Here is a 16,580-nt window from a genome sequence, read left to right as displayed (position 1 = left end):
TTTTTTTTTTTTTTTTTTTTTTTTTTTTGTTGTTGTTGTTGTTGTTGTTTTAATCCAGAACTCAGCTTGTGAGCAAAGAAAGGGAACCGGATTTGTAATATATCCAGGGATTTAGAGAAATGACATGGCTTCAGGCCTGGTTCTAATACCAGGCTGGAGCAAAGCGGCAGCCCTGTCTCTCCAGTACACTCTCCAAGATTCTTTGAGGGAATCAGTTCTGAGTGAGATTCTGTGAGCTTCAAACTCCCTGGAAACAACTGGGGAACTCTGGAGAGTGTCTTCAGTACTGAGCACAAAGAGCCCCAGCGGCTTAATGAATATTTGCTCTGCCCTCTTCTCCTGCTTCCTCTCTGGGTCTGTGCTGCTTACCCATGAACATCCTCAGCTAGAGTACTATTTATCACCCATATCTCCAGCTGTATTTCCTACCTTTGGTAGCCGCTCAGGTTATGTTATCCAGATATCCAGTACCCAAAATAAATGCTTTCAAGCTATAACAAACTTCCAACTCAACTATCAAGTTAACGTTAGATAACACTAACTGGAATGTTTGTTGTTACTGTTCTTTTTCTTTTGGCTCTGGTATAACACTAAATGCTTTGCTTGGAATTTAGTTAATCCTTCTCATCTCTCCATTAGGAGATGACTGTCAATCCCCATTTTGTAAATGGGAAAAATAAGTTTTAAATAGATCAAGTCATTAGGCGAGGTTTATAAGAAAGTATGGTAGACAGGGTCTGCTAAATTGCTTAGGGCCTAAGTTGCCAAAACTTTGAACTTTCAATCCTCCTGCCTCAGACTCCCAAGCCCCTGGGAGAATGTATGACTTTTAATCTTCAACAGAGACCCTGCCTTGACTCATCTCTGTTCCTGTCCAAGGGACAGACATCAGAGAAAGAGAGCACCTCAGTGTTTTGCTTCTCTGACCAAGAACCAGCCCTGAAGATTAATTTCCTGACCCTTTGTCAGGAAATCCTGGTTCTGGTCCCAGAATCACTGTGGTCCCAAAGTAAAAGGTGCCCCTTTTAAAAGGCCAGAGAAGTCCCGGATTCTACCATGTACAACAAATTCTCAAAATTTCCCTCTTTGGGTTTAAGTTTAAGATCCTTTAATGGAGAGCTTATGACTTTTTGTCCGAAGCCTTTTGGGACAAGTGTGTGATAAAGACCCGAGATGAGGTGACTATCCATTCTGTGGGAGTGATGTCACCTCTCACTCTAAAACATTAATCCTCCTGTGTTTCTCAATAGATAGGTGGTAGATGGATGATTAAAGATAGATAGATAGATAGATAGATAGATAGATAGATAGATAGATAAAACATTAGCATTACATTAAAATTCATGACTTAGGCATTTTTATATATTTTACTCTGTCACACCCAGAGTTTTATGGTCATGAGAGCGGCCTTAGGGCCAAAGTCATGGGTGATCGATTCCAGTTGTATGAATTGAAAAGCATAAAATTTATCAGCTATTTCAAATGAGCTTAATAATTTATTCCTTACTAAAAATAGACTATTTTATTTCTTTGTGCATTTATTCTTATGGATATTATCAAGTACTTCACAGGCATCAGCCACTGTGGCCAGACAGGAAAAAAAAACATCATGGGAACTGTGGTATAGTATTTGGTAAAAATCTGGCTCCTGTAATGGACATTCTTATATGATTAGAGTCTGCTTAACAATACTCTGAATAGGTGTAGAATGTGTCAGAGAAAGCAATAACCAAGGCAATTTGGAGAAAACCACAGCAAGACTGTAGGAAGAGACTAGTATAAGAGCAACCCTGAAAGGAGAGACTTTTTGTTCCCTGGAGGAGCCCAGGGTCTTTCAAAGACCATTGGATATCACTCTACTCCACAAACCCATCAGGAGAGAGAGAGCCACAAGAGTAGTTATAGGTCAAAAGGTGAACCAGCCTGCATGAAGATGGGACCAGACATTTAAAAACAGAGGGAAAAGGCACATGTTTAGTTAATTCAGAAAAATAGAGGTTCACAATTTCCCTTAGGGTGCCAAAGAGATTGAGAATCATGAATATAAAATGAACAAAAATGTATGATGAGGCTACTCAGTGCAGAATTCTGCAGGACCTAACTTTAAAGTCTGGATTTCCTTGGAAGTATCAATGAGACTTTTTACAGAATGAGCAGAGTCCCAGGGACACAAATTCAAACAACAAATAGCTAACATGCTAACAGTTCTCTTGTCCTTTGAACTCAAAGGAGGATGTTTTCTCCTGTTTTTTTTTTTTAATTAATGTCATCATTTAAAAATGTACTGTAGCATTTAAAGATTAAGACCTAGCAAGGCAGACACAATCCTAAACTTCTTTACTCCTGCATGTCAAAATTCAGGACAATAATTACAATGATAATATAGTGTTCCTTTAGAGTTCAATAATTTTATCATCGTTGTAACTGTTTCATATTTCTCAAATATGAAATTTCAAAACTTTCCCTTTTTAAAAAATTGTATATTCTGTGTAAAATTTAAAAAAAAAATATCTGGAGATTTAGAGACGTCAGTATAATAAAGTCTAGCAAGTCTCTGTTTACAGAACAACTTATGGTTTACAAAGAATGTTGCGCATATTTTCTGATTTGACTTCAACCATTTTGTGAAGAAAACGGGGCAATTTGTATAATTTCCATCATCCAGAGGTGAAACCTAATCCTCCAAGAAGTTAACTGTCACCAAGAAGTTGACACAGCTAGTAAGAAAGGAAGCAGAGACAGCACCCCATGCTCTCTGATTCCTAGTTAACTGACTAGTTGAATGTTGCCAGGATGGCAACAGAATATCAACTGCTGGGAAAACGGTTGCTTTTATAGAGAAAATAAACAGCTTTAGCATCAGGTGAAAGTCAATGGAAAAAATTGGGAAGGCTAGGCTAGATAAAGCAAAGAAAGGAAATCAGAAATCCATGCAAAGGACCTACTCCACCTCTAACCTCCCGCAGAAACCACAAGGGGTCTCACCGCCCATGGGCCCCTTCCTCCTCAACTCACTACTGAGCAAGGTCTCTGCGTTAACGCTTCTGATAAGGAATTTTAAGAGATGTCCAATACTGTTGGTGTTGCTATTATAATGAAGAAAAATGTAATAGAAGACTCCAGCTCAAACTTGCATGGTGCTTTTATAATTCAAAAGCTTTCACTCTCCCTCTCTTTATTTATTTAATTTTATTTTTTTGTTAAGGCGCATGGTGGGGATAGATAGCATGCACCATTTAATGGCAGGACAGACGAGGTTACATAAATAGAGCAAAATAACACAAAAGTGTATCAATTCAGCTCGGCTCCCACTCTGTCCGTGTACACTGTGAGCAGTTCAGTTCCTTACTGAAACAATGATGGTGCCTTGTATGGCCTCAGTGAGAGAGCACTTGATGTTCCTGTATATTCACTGTATAGCATTTATTGTGATCCTATCAATATGCCACTGTTTGTATGGGCCAGCTGCATGAGACATGGAAATGGCTTTGTTTTATAACACTCTTGCTGTATTTCATTGCTGCTGTTGTTATAATGGAATTTTGTTGTATGTGGCTCTGAATCTTACCAAGTGTTGTAGAGTTGGAGAATTTTTTTGAAAGTCTTCTTCCTTCTTTACTTTCCCTGTCCTGTGACAGTAGTTTACGAAACAAGTCACACTTCAGAATCACCACTTATAGAGCCTATAGCAAAAGAAAATTGCTTCCCAGGTAATTCTGATGAGCTATTTGATTTTAAAACAGCTGTCTTATGTAATATCCTTTTATTTCAATATACAATGAGTTTGAATCATTGTGTTTTGAGGATTCAATCAGATTGTCATTATATTAGTAGAATGAAACCTTTTCCTAGACAAAACTAGCCTAAACTTCTCTTATGATTCCCAATTGGTATTAGAATTAGTGGACACAAACCAAGTAATTTGTTCATCTGATTAGATCATCTGATGTTAACCAAGTAATTTCCTGGCATATAAAAAGTACTTAAGATGCCTAGAAAATTCTTAATTTCTTTTGTTCATCATTTTATCCTTTCCATACACAGTTATGAAGTGCTGTAGAGATCTGTGCTATGGGCATAAAGACAAATAAAATGGAAATCAAGGCTTTGAAATTCACTAGGAAAATTTTACTTTGGTTTTAATGTTAATTCATTTCTAGTCAAAATTAAATTTGGGGTGTTAAAATAGCCCATAGGAGTGCAAAGCTAAGCAAATAAATTAACTCACTGTTACTACTGAATTTCTTGTAGTTGAGCCACAAGACCAAATCACTAGGCTTGAGTGCATGTAAAATATGCACAGAGACAGCCTCTTGAGGGTTGGTCTTGCACAGTCTTTAGTGACAATGAATTTCACATAAGGTATCACTCCTCCTACCCCAAAATGCTTCAATGTAAAACAACAGTTTGCCACCTAAATTCTTTTAGATAATGTCATCAGTGAGGTGGGAAAGCTTCCATTTTGTGTCCAGAGGCCACACAATAAATGCCAAGTCTGACCCTTGAGAAGATCAGCAGAGGAATTCAAAGCATAATGACTCTTGTATAAAGTCACCAAACAGTTTTCAAAAGCACTGCAAATGATGTCAACTGACCCAGGGATCTGCGCTCCTCCCCCTTTCTCTGATCTTTCCCTCTTTTTCTCCTCCCTCCCTGTGTGTGGAGCCTTCTGAGAGTCAAGTCCTTGCACAGTTCCTTTGGGTTACAATATGTTATCCCCAGTGGAAATCAGAAGCTTTAATTCAAAAGGTGACCACTCTTGACCTCTGACCCTGGCTCCTCCCACCCTGCGGCTTGCCTCCATTTTCTGTCTCCATGGAACTGAATAGCCAAGTGGAAAAATGGGAACAGGCAGAGTCTATAGCTATTCATAGACCACCCTGCTCCCACCGAACCCCTCCCACCCCCACAAAAAGAGAGAGAGAGAGAGAGAGAGAGAAAGATGAATGAAACACATTCATCAATAAGCAGGAGATGAAGAAGAAAGCCTTCCTGGCTGAAAAGCAAGTGGAGAACTAGGAAGGGCAAGAGACAAGAAATGCCAGGGAAAGAGATGAAGGGAAATGAGGAAGTCAGCGTGGAGCACCAGGGGCAAGTGCCCAAAATTAAAAATGCAGAAGATGAATCTGTAAGAAGCCCACGGTTTCCAAAATGAGTCTCTATTATATTTCGTAGTCTTCAAACAAAGCAGTGTACCTGAAGGAGGAGAAGACATGGAGCCTATGAGGCTCTACTTCCTTAGACATCGGGGACCCTCGTTGGGATGGGGTCCACAAGTAAGATACCTACTCAAAGAGCTGGGGGCTGAGACCGCCCATAACATCCAACACCCCTGCATGGGAAATGTTCCTACACATCAGAAAACAAGTGACAGCAGAGACATTCTTTAGGCCACTCCTACAGCCAATCTATACCTCAACCAGTGTGGCTGAACATCTCAGAGTGCCCCAATCCAACTATCCAATGGATCCAGTCAATTGTCTTGGTCACAACATAGAGGCCAACAAAGAAAGTGCATTTCCTCTCAGTTTAAGAATGTTAGTTATGAAAAAAAAAAAAATAGCATTCAATTCACATCAAACTCAAAAATTGGTAGACTTCCAATTATTCTGTGGCATTCACTGTATTTCTTCTTCCCCCAAAAGATAGAAGTATTTCCTAATTTATGAATCATATTTCTGAAAATCTGTCATGTTTGTCACACAAACACTGTCTTTCAGGTTCAGACCCTAAAGAGTTTTCATTCCAGATGAACCGAAGTAACCATATGCTTCACAAGAGGTATCCCATCTCTTTTCACCTATTCTTCCCACACGAAATGAACATCTCCTGGACTGTTATGATGGATAGGGTCTAGACTTACGAGAAATAAATCCCCCTACTTACTCAATGTTATATTTTACCCACTTTCAAAGAGAATTCTAAGATGATCTCACCAGGAAATTTGGCATTGATTTTAAATGTCTGTCTGCACTTTCCCTCTATCTCCTCTGACAATTTTCTGACTACATTTTTTAGGACTGTCAGTTTTCAAGCATAAGTGGATGTATGAAGACGTGACATATGAGCATGGGGGATAAGTACCTGACAGTCCAATTGGCAAATTTACATCAGCCTGAACCAAGTGGATACTTTCACCATCCATACTTACCACCATCAGGGGCAGGGAATTTGAGCACCTTCAGAAGTCACACAATGGGACATTGAGGTGGGGGGAATCCCTCATAGAAGAAATGATCAGAGGCTCTATCAATCGTCCCTTAAGAAGAAACACACTAAGATGAACCTGTAACAAATACTCTTGTGATTGTCCCTTGCCGGCTCTGCCTCCTCATCTCCTCTCCTTACAGTTCTGCAGATTCCCATGAAAAGCACCAAAATAGGGACGAGAATGCATAGCCAAGTAGATTCAACTCCTTTTGGGCTTCTGCCAGATTCTCATTAGGTCCTGGACATGTGTGCCAATACTGATTTCCATGGCTGATCTACCCTAAATCTGCCCTTCCTGAAACACTAGCCTTTGTCCTGCCAGTTGCAGTCTTTAAATGGGGATTTGGGTGAGAGCAATACCAAAGGGACCATCATTATTCACCCATTATTATGAAATTGATGGGCTCTAAGTCTTTCTGGCTGAAAACTCTGACAGGGTGAGATCACATTGGATTGCAGAATCATTGCTTTCCTTGGTAAATCCGGTTACAAAAGAGAACTGGAATTGGGAGGGAGGGTAGGAAGGAGGATAAAGCAAGAATGTTTTTCCTCAAATTCACCTCACTTCATGCTAGAGGGAGAGGCCATCCATACTCACCAAAGGCTAATTATATAAATCAGATGCCCTGGCTGAGTTTCCAACCCCCTGAGAGCAGGAGAGCTAGGAATAAATGAGGTCTTCTGCGAAATGAAAGAAACCCTTTGAAAAAATGCCAAAGCCAATACAGCTTAACTCACTATTTTTTTTTAATAGAAGCAGAGAAATCTGGACCAAGGATAACAAAAATAGCTGAGTTTTCATCTTCCAGCAGATTTGGAAATGTATTCACCATTTATTTACCTCGCAGCTAATATCCACTCATCTTTATTCTGCAACACTAAATACAACGACTCCCTAGCTGTTGAGACATCTAAGCACATCCTCAAAGTGAAATCCCATTTACTGTTTTAGAAGATCATATTTGTAGGTGGAGGTCATGGTAATCAGTCCTCACTAGGTAGCTGGGGCTCAGTGCGACGGGGAAAATCCACAGAGCTAAAAAGCAGAAGTGTCCACCTTTGGTTCTGGCTTTGCCTCCACTAGCACACCATCTTGGACAGCCACAGCACTTTCTGGAGGCTCAGATTCCTCTTATGAACATAATGGGTTCATATTTCACACTAGCAACTAGAACTCCCTGGTATCCGACTCCCATTTTTCATACAGGCGATACTTGGTTGAAAACCTGAAATTCAATCCAGCTATCAATGACCTACGTGCCAGCTACTTTGAATGCTAGATTAAAGTTTGGGCTTTAGTGACTTTTGACCTTTTATCTTCCCTATGGACAGACTCAGCCTCTGTGTGTGTGTGTGTGTGTGCATGTGTGTGTGTGTTTATGTGTAGCCTTTCATTTTAAATGTTTGTGTAATGATTAATTCTAACGAACAAGTGTTGAGTGGTTTCCAGGTACAAGGTTTGGGAATCCACTGAATGGTACCTTTAAATGTGTGTGTGTGTGTGTGTGTTCATTGGCTCCCTGAACCTAAAATTCCATCCTATATACAGGATGCCTCTAACTTAATGAAGAGCGAATTTATTTATATTAATTTTTCTTCCAAACTACCCATTTATCTCTTTTATTTCTGATGAGAACCAACAAATTAAAATCCATTCTTGCTTGATTAAGAACTCTGACTAGATATAGTTACTTTGGCTAGTCCAATTTGTTATGTTATGTGGCTTATAATTCTGAGATTAGAGTTCATAGTGGGCCCCAACATACACCACCCACACCAACACCTCCCAGCAGAAAGGGATATTGGGTAATATGCAAAGTCTGAGGAAGGGCAGAGCCATGGATAGAGCAGATCCTTGAGTCCCTCTGCCTAAACCCTGGAAAACAGTTTCTGCTCCTGCTCTTGATCCACACCCCTTGCCATGAGTGGAAGTGAAAGAATACAAGATTTGCTGTGTTCTTTGGAAATGAGAAATAGCTTCCTCTGTTCATGGAATCTCCAAAGTATTTAGAGCTACATTTTCTTTTCCCTTTCATCCAAAGGGAGGGGTACTGAGTCCCCACTGAGGGACCCCACTATGCTTTTGCAATTTTGCTCCCTCCAGCTTGTTTATTTTACAGCCTATAAATTTTTTTATCTAGTCCAGGGGGAGGAAGAGCTACCTCTTGCTGAGCCAATTCATTGTTCATTATTATGAATTTTATGTCCAGAGTCCCTCATGGCTTTGGAAGCTCCAAGATTTATTGCTATTCAAGAGTCATGAATTTCATTCTTTTTTCCTGTATTTTACTATAATATCTCTCTCTCTCTCTCTCTCTCTCTCTCTCTCTCTCTCCCCTTTCATCCCTCCCTCCCTCCCTCCATCCCTCTGTCCTTACGTTTTTTCTAGCTTCTCAAAGGAAGACAGAAAAGTGAAAAAGAACCTGAATTTTCCAACGGGAAAAAGAAAAATCAGTTCAGAGCCAATCCTGCTATTTCACATCACTATATTACAGAAATAAAACTCTACATCCATGAATACATACTAGTGGTGGTGATTAGTTTATCAAACCAGCTGACCAAAACCTATTGAAATTACTAGAGGGACTGTCCATCTGTGTCTTTTCCTTTTCATGACAGGTTATGCCAGGCTGTTGGCAGGTGCTAGTATTCATATCTTAAAAAGGCAATTACTTTTGTCACTTAGATCATGAAAGGAACCACATGTCATCACAAGGGAGTGGTCTAATCAGATCACATTCTATATCCTAAGATACAATGAAGATGACAACTTCTGCGGCTAACAGATGATGTCCAAGGATAAAACTCTGTGACCCAATGTGCATCTATCTCTCAACCTCTCCCCAGCACATTAACTTTCAGTCAGTTCCCTGAATGTAACAACTATTCTAGGGACTGTAGATTTCAAAAGGAAAAGGAAGATTCGAGTTCATTGGGGATAACTCTGAAGTTACTGGATCACTCCAAATCAATGGAGACTGATATTTTTTTGATACCTGGCAGGTTCAAATGGAAATAATCTTACCCTGAGACCTAAAAGGTTAACTTATCCTAGAGCAGAATAGAGAATGAGGATTGGATACAATATCTCTGCAATCTGGAGGGCTGGAATACCTTAGGAAATGGGTTTATTTCATCAATGGGCTATGTCTGAGAAGGGTAGATAGACCTGGTTTTAAAATACAGGTGGCAATTCTGAAGCTCTGTGGCATCTATTAAACTCACCAGACACTGCCAACAAGAGAGAGTTGTGGTGTCTTCCCAATTAAAGGGGAGGATATTAATTATTGTCCCTTTGGTGGCTAATAGCAAAGACAATTTTTAAAAAATATACATTTGCAATCTTTCTCCAGTGAAAATGCACATAAATTAGAATATGCAGCCATGAGGTGGCCAAAGGAATCCACTCGTTTCTGTTTGGGGAGTCTTTGCAGTGTGCATCTCTGAAAGTTTTGCTCAAGGATGCTTCGCTTGATTTTTCTGCCTGTGACAGAGAACAAGGTGAAGAGACAGGGAATGAAGCAGTAGGGAGCCTACTAATGTGAGAAGCAGAAGATGCACAAGGACAAATTCACCTGGCTTGACATTTTGTCCAGATGGTTGTTCTGCCCTTTCACTTTACTTGAAGCCTCCTTGCAGTCTCTGCAGTTTCCAAGACATCCTTGACCTCAGCCTTCAAATTCTGTTTAAAAGCATACCTTCAGGGAAATTTCTATTTAATTTTTTTACCACTCCCACACCCTTCCCACATATTTAATGAAAATTGAATACAATTTTATTAATAAAAATCATTTTATTAATCACTTAATAAAGAATTACTTAATTCATTATTTATTATTTAATTCATTATTATTATTATTTAATTCATTAATATTTAATGAAACTGTGAACCACTGGAAAGATTTTTTTCAACGTCTCCAAGAGGAGACAAAAAGTTAAGGAGACTGGAAAATTCCATTATTTTAAATGAAAAATTTGTAAATCTTAAATTTTGAATAGTTATAATCTAGTTTAGAATAGTGCATTATAAAACATGTGTATAATATAATCTGAGGAGTAAAGGAATTACCTGATATTAAAACTAATTCAAACAAATTCATTATGTTTTATGTACTGCACAGGATTGTTGTGATAATAAAATAAAAATGATTCAACATAGTAAATACTGGAAAATAATTTTATACTGTGATACTTAATGTTGCATATACTGTGTCAAGTGTTATTTATAATTTGACATTGTTGTTACAGAATACTTCACTGCTGTATTTTAGTAACCTCTCTTTTTTTTCCTGGCTCCCCACACCCCTTACCCATCAGCAGAAACTGAGCCCTCTTTAATGCCCTCACTCCCTACATGTGTGTGCAGAGACACTCCTGGAGCCATCCATTTCCCCATTTCCAAGCCTATGTCAGGCACTAACTTTCCTCTTGTCAGCAGAAAGTGGAAACTGGGAAATCACATTTGGAAAGCAAAAAACAAAACAAAAAAAAGTGTTATTTATTTTTATCTTAATTTATCTGTGGTTTTATTTTATTTTTATCTATTAGTCTATTACTCACTAATCTATTAATGGGTGAATCCATTTTCCTTATGTGATCAGGAGTGGAAAATCCCATTAGAAAAGGAAAAGAGGGCTGGGAATGTAGCTCAGTGATTAAGTGCTTGCCTAACATACACAAAGTCCTGGGTTTGATCCCCAATACTACAATAATATAAAATAAAGAAAATAGGGAAAGCAGAAGAAAGTATCACTTTTAGAAGCATCAAAGCTCAGCTTTAGACAATGAGGCATAGCTGACATTCTCAGAGGACTGCACAATATCCTAAAAGAAATGATCCCAAAACAGAGTTTCCAGAATAGATGTACATTAAGAATTTACAATAGTCTATATTTGGAATGTCCCTGAAAGGGTCACGTGTTGAAGGCTTGGGCCCCCATTCAGCAATGTTCAGAAGTGGGTTTTTGGAGAAGTGATTGGGTCATGAGGTCTCTGACCGCATCAGTGGATCAATCCACTGATAGCTGAATGGACTACTGGAAGGTGTTGGAGGCTGTGGTAAGTGAGATCTAGTGGAAGGAGTGGATCCTTGAGGATGTGCCTCTGAGACTATATCTTGTCCCTGGCCCCTTCTGTCAAGATGTTTCTGCCATGGAGCCAGACTGACCATGGACCTAAACCTCTGAAACCATGAGCCAATATAAAGTCTTCTTCACTTAATTTGTTCACATAAGATATTTTTGTCAAAGCAACAAAGAGTTGCCTAACCTCATATCCCATTAACTAAAACAGATTCAGCATTATTGTGGCTCACTATTCTTTTCTATGTGTATTATGCTACTCTGTTCCATGTATTGGCACCTGGTAGAGCTGAAAATGAGTCATCCGTGGGGTATCCAAAGTTGATGGAAGGTAGACATGTATAAAAATACTTAAAGCACACCTCAATGTGTGCATTGTGAAGAAAAGAGCTGTAAGAATAGACCCTTATCTCAAGAGATAGGATAGACTTCAACATCAAAGGAAACTGTATGTATAGATGTATAGAGTACATGATGCTTACCTTTAAGTTATTATCTTTCAGGTCTAAAGCCATCCTATTATGTGCTACTTTGTGATGCTTCATGATTCCTGAATGCCTTATTTCAGTTACCTAATTAGTAACTTTATATATTGTTAACTATCATTTATGTTTGTTGTTTCTGTTAAAATGATTACTTTTGGCTGGTCCTAATTTATAGAGAAGTTGATAGTAGGCCTGAGATCAGGAATAAGACCCCCAGAGATGAGAGTTAGGGATTGGGTTGGTTGTGTCCTTGATCTTGAACACAACTCAGTGATACGCTCCTTGCCAAAGGAAAACAGGGTGCCAATAACTTTGCAGTGAAGTGGCATCACTGTTAAATGAACACCTGTGGTTGATGGTGGTGAAGTGCCTGGTGAATAAAGTGCCTTCAGAACCCAGATGGCAGCTGTGCTTACCATTATGGAGGAAATGGTGACTTTGAGGACTGTGGAGTAGGGTGGACTCCTATGAACAGCCTGGAACAGTTACAGAAACAAGGGACAGGTTGAGTCTAAATTCTCAAATCCCAGAAGAGAACTTAAGTGGAAGCCCTAAAGGAGTCTCATCTCTTACAATCTTTGAGCTGAGACTGCTAAAAATCAAGCCCAACATTTAATTTGAGTATATTGCAGAATTACAATCTAAGTGGATGTTACTATTTTATCAGTTCTTTCACATGCAGATGAGGATGTGGTTTATAGAAGACTGTTTCCGACACTCAGAAAGAACAGATCTAGCAGGATTCAGCAAAAACCCAGGGTCTTAATCCTGTAAGTTTGGTTGAGTTTCCTTCTATTTGCCCTTATTGATAGCCTACTATGGTGCCAATTGATAAAACAAAAATGTGGTCTCAGTGTTCCAATGCCAGCATTAGGGTGGAGACTGGCAGACTGGGTTGGAGCTGAGACCCAGGCATACAGTATCTGGCATAGACATGCATCTAAATTGTATAGATTATGGGAGGTGGCATTGTGTACCAGAAAGACCTAGTCATACAGTTCTGTGATCTTATCTCTGCTTCTGTCTCTGAATTTTCATATTGAAAAGTAAATAGATTGGTAGTAGCAACAAGTATAACAATGTATAAAACTCCTATATAAAGACAGATAAAAATTAAGCTGCTCTGATTCTATCTTGTACCATAATGGGAAGTCGGCCCTTTGCCTACTGCATCTTGCTTAAGGACCTTCTTCAGAGCCCTAAAGATTACAGAAATTATTCAATAAACCTCTTTAAATAACCCCTCATGGCCCTTCTTGCTCCAAATACAGCTGGTTCTGAGATGCTTCTTTATGTCCGAAGTACCTGTCCTCAGATCACCAGCATCACTGTCACCTGGGGACTTGCCAGAAATCAATATCCTCAGCTCTCTGACCTCATACTGCTTCAGCTCAATTCTCAGTCTCCCCACTCATTGCTGTGTAAACTTGGAGCAAGGTGATTCTCCTATTTTTCAGTTTCTACTCCAGAATTTCAGTCTTGAGCCATCTTCTAAATTAAGGGAACACAAATCTCATAAGAAATTCTCACTGGAAGATAAACAAACATTCCCAAGAAATTCAAAGTGATGCATTCTCTATGAATATATATGCCAAGGGACACAATAAAAGAAAAGTTTACAGAGACAAGCCAAGGTCACCTTTCATTAATAACAGGAGTCTCAAGTCTTTCCAATAGGAGGAGGCTGCTTTGGAAATGACCAAGGTAAGACCAGAGAATCAAGCGGCCCCCAAGGAGAGCAGAGAGCACTTTCTTTGCAGGAGAGAATGTCCAGGCATTTTGACAGGAACTAAGGAGAGAGTCAAAGCCCTCCTGGGGAGTGTTGGGTTGCAGACAGAGCTCTTGAAGCAGTACCTTTCCTGCAAATTAGGCAGCTGCCAGATCTGGGGAACATCATAAATCTCTAAGAACAGGGCTGCACTCAGGAGGGAACCCAGGTGTTTGACCATCTAGGGTGTTGAAATATGCAAGGCCAGGCCAGCCAGTGCCAAATGGGTCACAGCCACCCCTCTGTGCTCGAGTTTCCCAGGCCCCTTAGTGTAACTGTTCACAATTAGCTGCTTTGTTTGTCCCCAGGCAGGCCTCTTTGTTGGATGTGGGGTTCCTCTCAGGTTGGTGGTCTCTCTCTGCCTCTCATTTCTGCACATGCACAGCAAACTTAATCAGAAAGCACATCCGTCACCTAGAGCTGTTCTAAGGCCCTCAGGGGATCCATCGCTGGGGCTGTCAGGCTTGATGAGCAGAGGCCTGGGAGAGCAGGGAGCGGGGAACAGGCTCTGCTCCCCTCCTCCTCCTCCTGCTTCCAGACACTCTTCATTCTGTCCTTAGTGCAGGAATCAGAATACAACTTTTAGGTGTTTTCTCATATTGTTTATGGTGGTTACATTTAAATATCAAGAATTTTATAAATGTCCAAGCACTTCTAGATTTATCATTTCTTCTTTCAACTTTCTAGCTCTCGACAGGTCTGAGTATTGAGTATGTGGGTAGAAAGTGGGAGGAATCCCAGATGTCCTCCTTGTGGCAACCCCCATGCCACAAATCTACTTGACCACATGTCTGGGTGTCCCCTCTTTGAGAAATCATGTCAACTTTGAGACTTTATTCATTTCCTCTTCATCTTAAAACCTTCAAACTATTCCAGCAACACATCAATAAATTCTTTAACAAGTAACCAGGTATTTACTTTCTTTCTGTTTCTGAATTTCATTGGGTCTTCTTAAAAAGAATACCTTCTTTTTTGGTACTGGGGATTGAACTCAGGAGCACTCGACCACTGAGTCACATCCCCAGCCCTATTTTGTATTTTCTTTAGAGACAGGTTCTCACTGAGTGGTTTAATACCTTGCCATTGCTGAGGCTGGCTTTGAACTCGTGATTCTCCTGCCTCAGCATCCCAAGCCACTGAGATAACAGGCATGCACCACCACACCCAGCAAGAATACCATTCTTAAATACAGTAAAAATAATTATGTAGAGAGCATGTAACATGTAAAGAATGCTGTATGGAAGAAAACTGTGCTATACACAATTGCTCCCTCCAACAAATTCTAGTCTTGCTAAAAGAATATGTCAACTGAGACACTGACTGACACAGGGCAGGTGAACAGGGTCAACAGGAGTAACTCCCTGGGAACTCAAGGAGTGATACCAAGTGGGCTGCAGCATGCTCACTACTTGATGAAGTGGACTTGAACTTTTCTTCCTAAGAAGTCACCTGGGGTCAGAAAGCCCATTGGAGAAGAAGATATGAAGTTGGCCAAGTGTTCCATAAAGCACCTTGTTCTTCCCAAGCTGGCCCTGAAAGGGAATCAACAATTCCAGAAACTTCAGGTGGAATCCTACAGATCCCTTCATCTAGTCTTTTATCATCTGTAGCTCCATATTAAATATAACTTTTTAATATGCTTTAAGCTCATCATATATAATTTTAGGACCACAAAGGGTAAGCTTTAGGTTTCATTTAACTTGGTACCTCCAGGTCTTTCAGAGAGCAGATACGTAAATGTGGGTGCCTTGAATGAATAAGTGAATGGATAAATGGCCACAGATTGTTTTTTGAATGGTGTGATCCACCTTCCTGTCCTTTCAAGTCACCATGAGATGATAAATGGCATGGATTTCATAGTCAGACAATCTAAGTCCAAATCTAGCTTCTGCTGATTACTGGCTGATGACCTTGAGAAATCTGCCTATGTAAAACCCATTTTCTTCTTTGTGAAAAAGAACAAAAATGCTTCAAGTGAGATCAGGTATATTAAAGCAATGACCATACCACCCAGGGAACAGAATTAACCCCCCACACAAAAGCACCCGTGTTTCCTTGATTGCTCTATGGCATTTTCATGGTTGGTTTAATGTGTCTCTCCCTTTTTATACTACTATGGCAGGAGGGAGGGGTGTTCTTTTCAATCCGTCTATTTCTGTATCCATCAGTTTGCCCTTTTCCCACTGATTTTGCATAACTGCTGACTACTCAAGCTCTGGAGTAACAAGACACACTTTCAAAATGCTTGTATCTGAAGAGACCAGGTTTCCCTATGACCTGTTGGCCTCAATTTCCTCATCTGTAAAATGGGATTAGTTAGATTTCACATCTTAAAATTTCTTGCCAGAATTCATAGTCATATACATTCCAAGTGTATCAGAGGTGCCCGTTCAAAAAATGTTAGGAGTCACAGAACATCAGCCTGTACACCTTCTGTTTGTTCTCAGGAAACTTGTGTCTCCAAAGAAGGCTTTCACTAAATACCATAACTGGAGAGTTCTTGGAGGAATCTTTCCTAAAACCTGAAGTTGCTCCAAGGGGCTGCAAGCAAATGTCTCTTTGTCATTTTCCCAAGCCTGCAGGCCTCCTCATTCAGCTCACAGCTCTGGTTTTAGCAGGTCTGCTTCCTGTGTAGTCATTGAAATGGAAAAGCCAGGATTTCTCCCCCATAGGGTTTTGTTTTAGGTTTTTATCAGAATCTTACCACCGAATCTCAGACTGTCTTCCAGTGTCCACAAAAGGTATTCAAACCTGGACAGATGAGGAATAGAGACAGACTGCCAGGACCAGGGGTCTCTGGGTGCCGGACCCCTGCTCGTTTTCTGAAGTGGGTCAGGTATGCTGCCTGCAACCTAGCTTCAGCCACACGGCTTTGCTAGAATTCCTTCATGGTACCATTTCCTACATTTAGGGTAGTAGTTAAGTTGCTCACATTTTGTTTAGGAGTCTAGGTCCCTTTTCAGTCCACACCGGCTCAGTATTAGGGACCTCTTGGGTACATCTGCTACAACACCCCCTGACACACACGTCTGTGCT

General features: G+C 40.1%; 1 protein-coding gene across 3 annotated transcripts in view; it reads right to left on the bottom strand.

Moving 5' to 3' along the window:
* Ptn (pleiotrophin) overlaps nt 1–16,580 on the bottom strand; it is a 104,940-nt gene that overhangs the window by 66,582 nt on the left and 21,778 nt on the right. The window lies entirely within an intron of this gene.

This window comes from Marmota marmota, unplaced genomic scaffold, assembly GCF_001458135.2.
Source record: "Marmota marmota marmota unplaced genomic scaffold, marMar, whole genome shotgun sequence".
In the NCBI taxonomy this organism is placed as follows: Eukaryota; Metazoa; Chordata; class Mammalia; order Rodentia; family Sciuridae; genus Marmota; species Marmota marmota.
The sequence above is the reverse complement of the archived record's forward strand: the minus strand, read 5'-3'. Positions and strand labels throughout refer to the sequence as shown.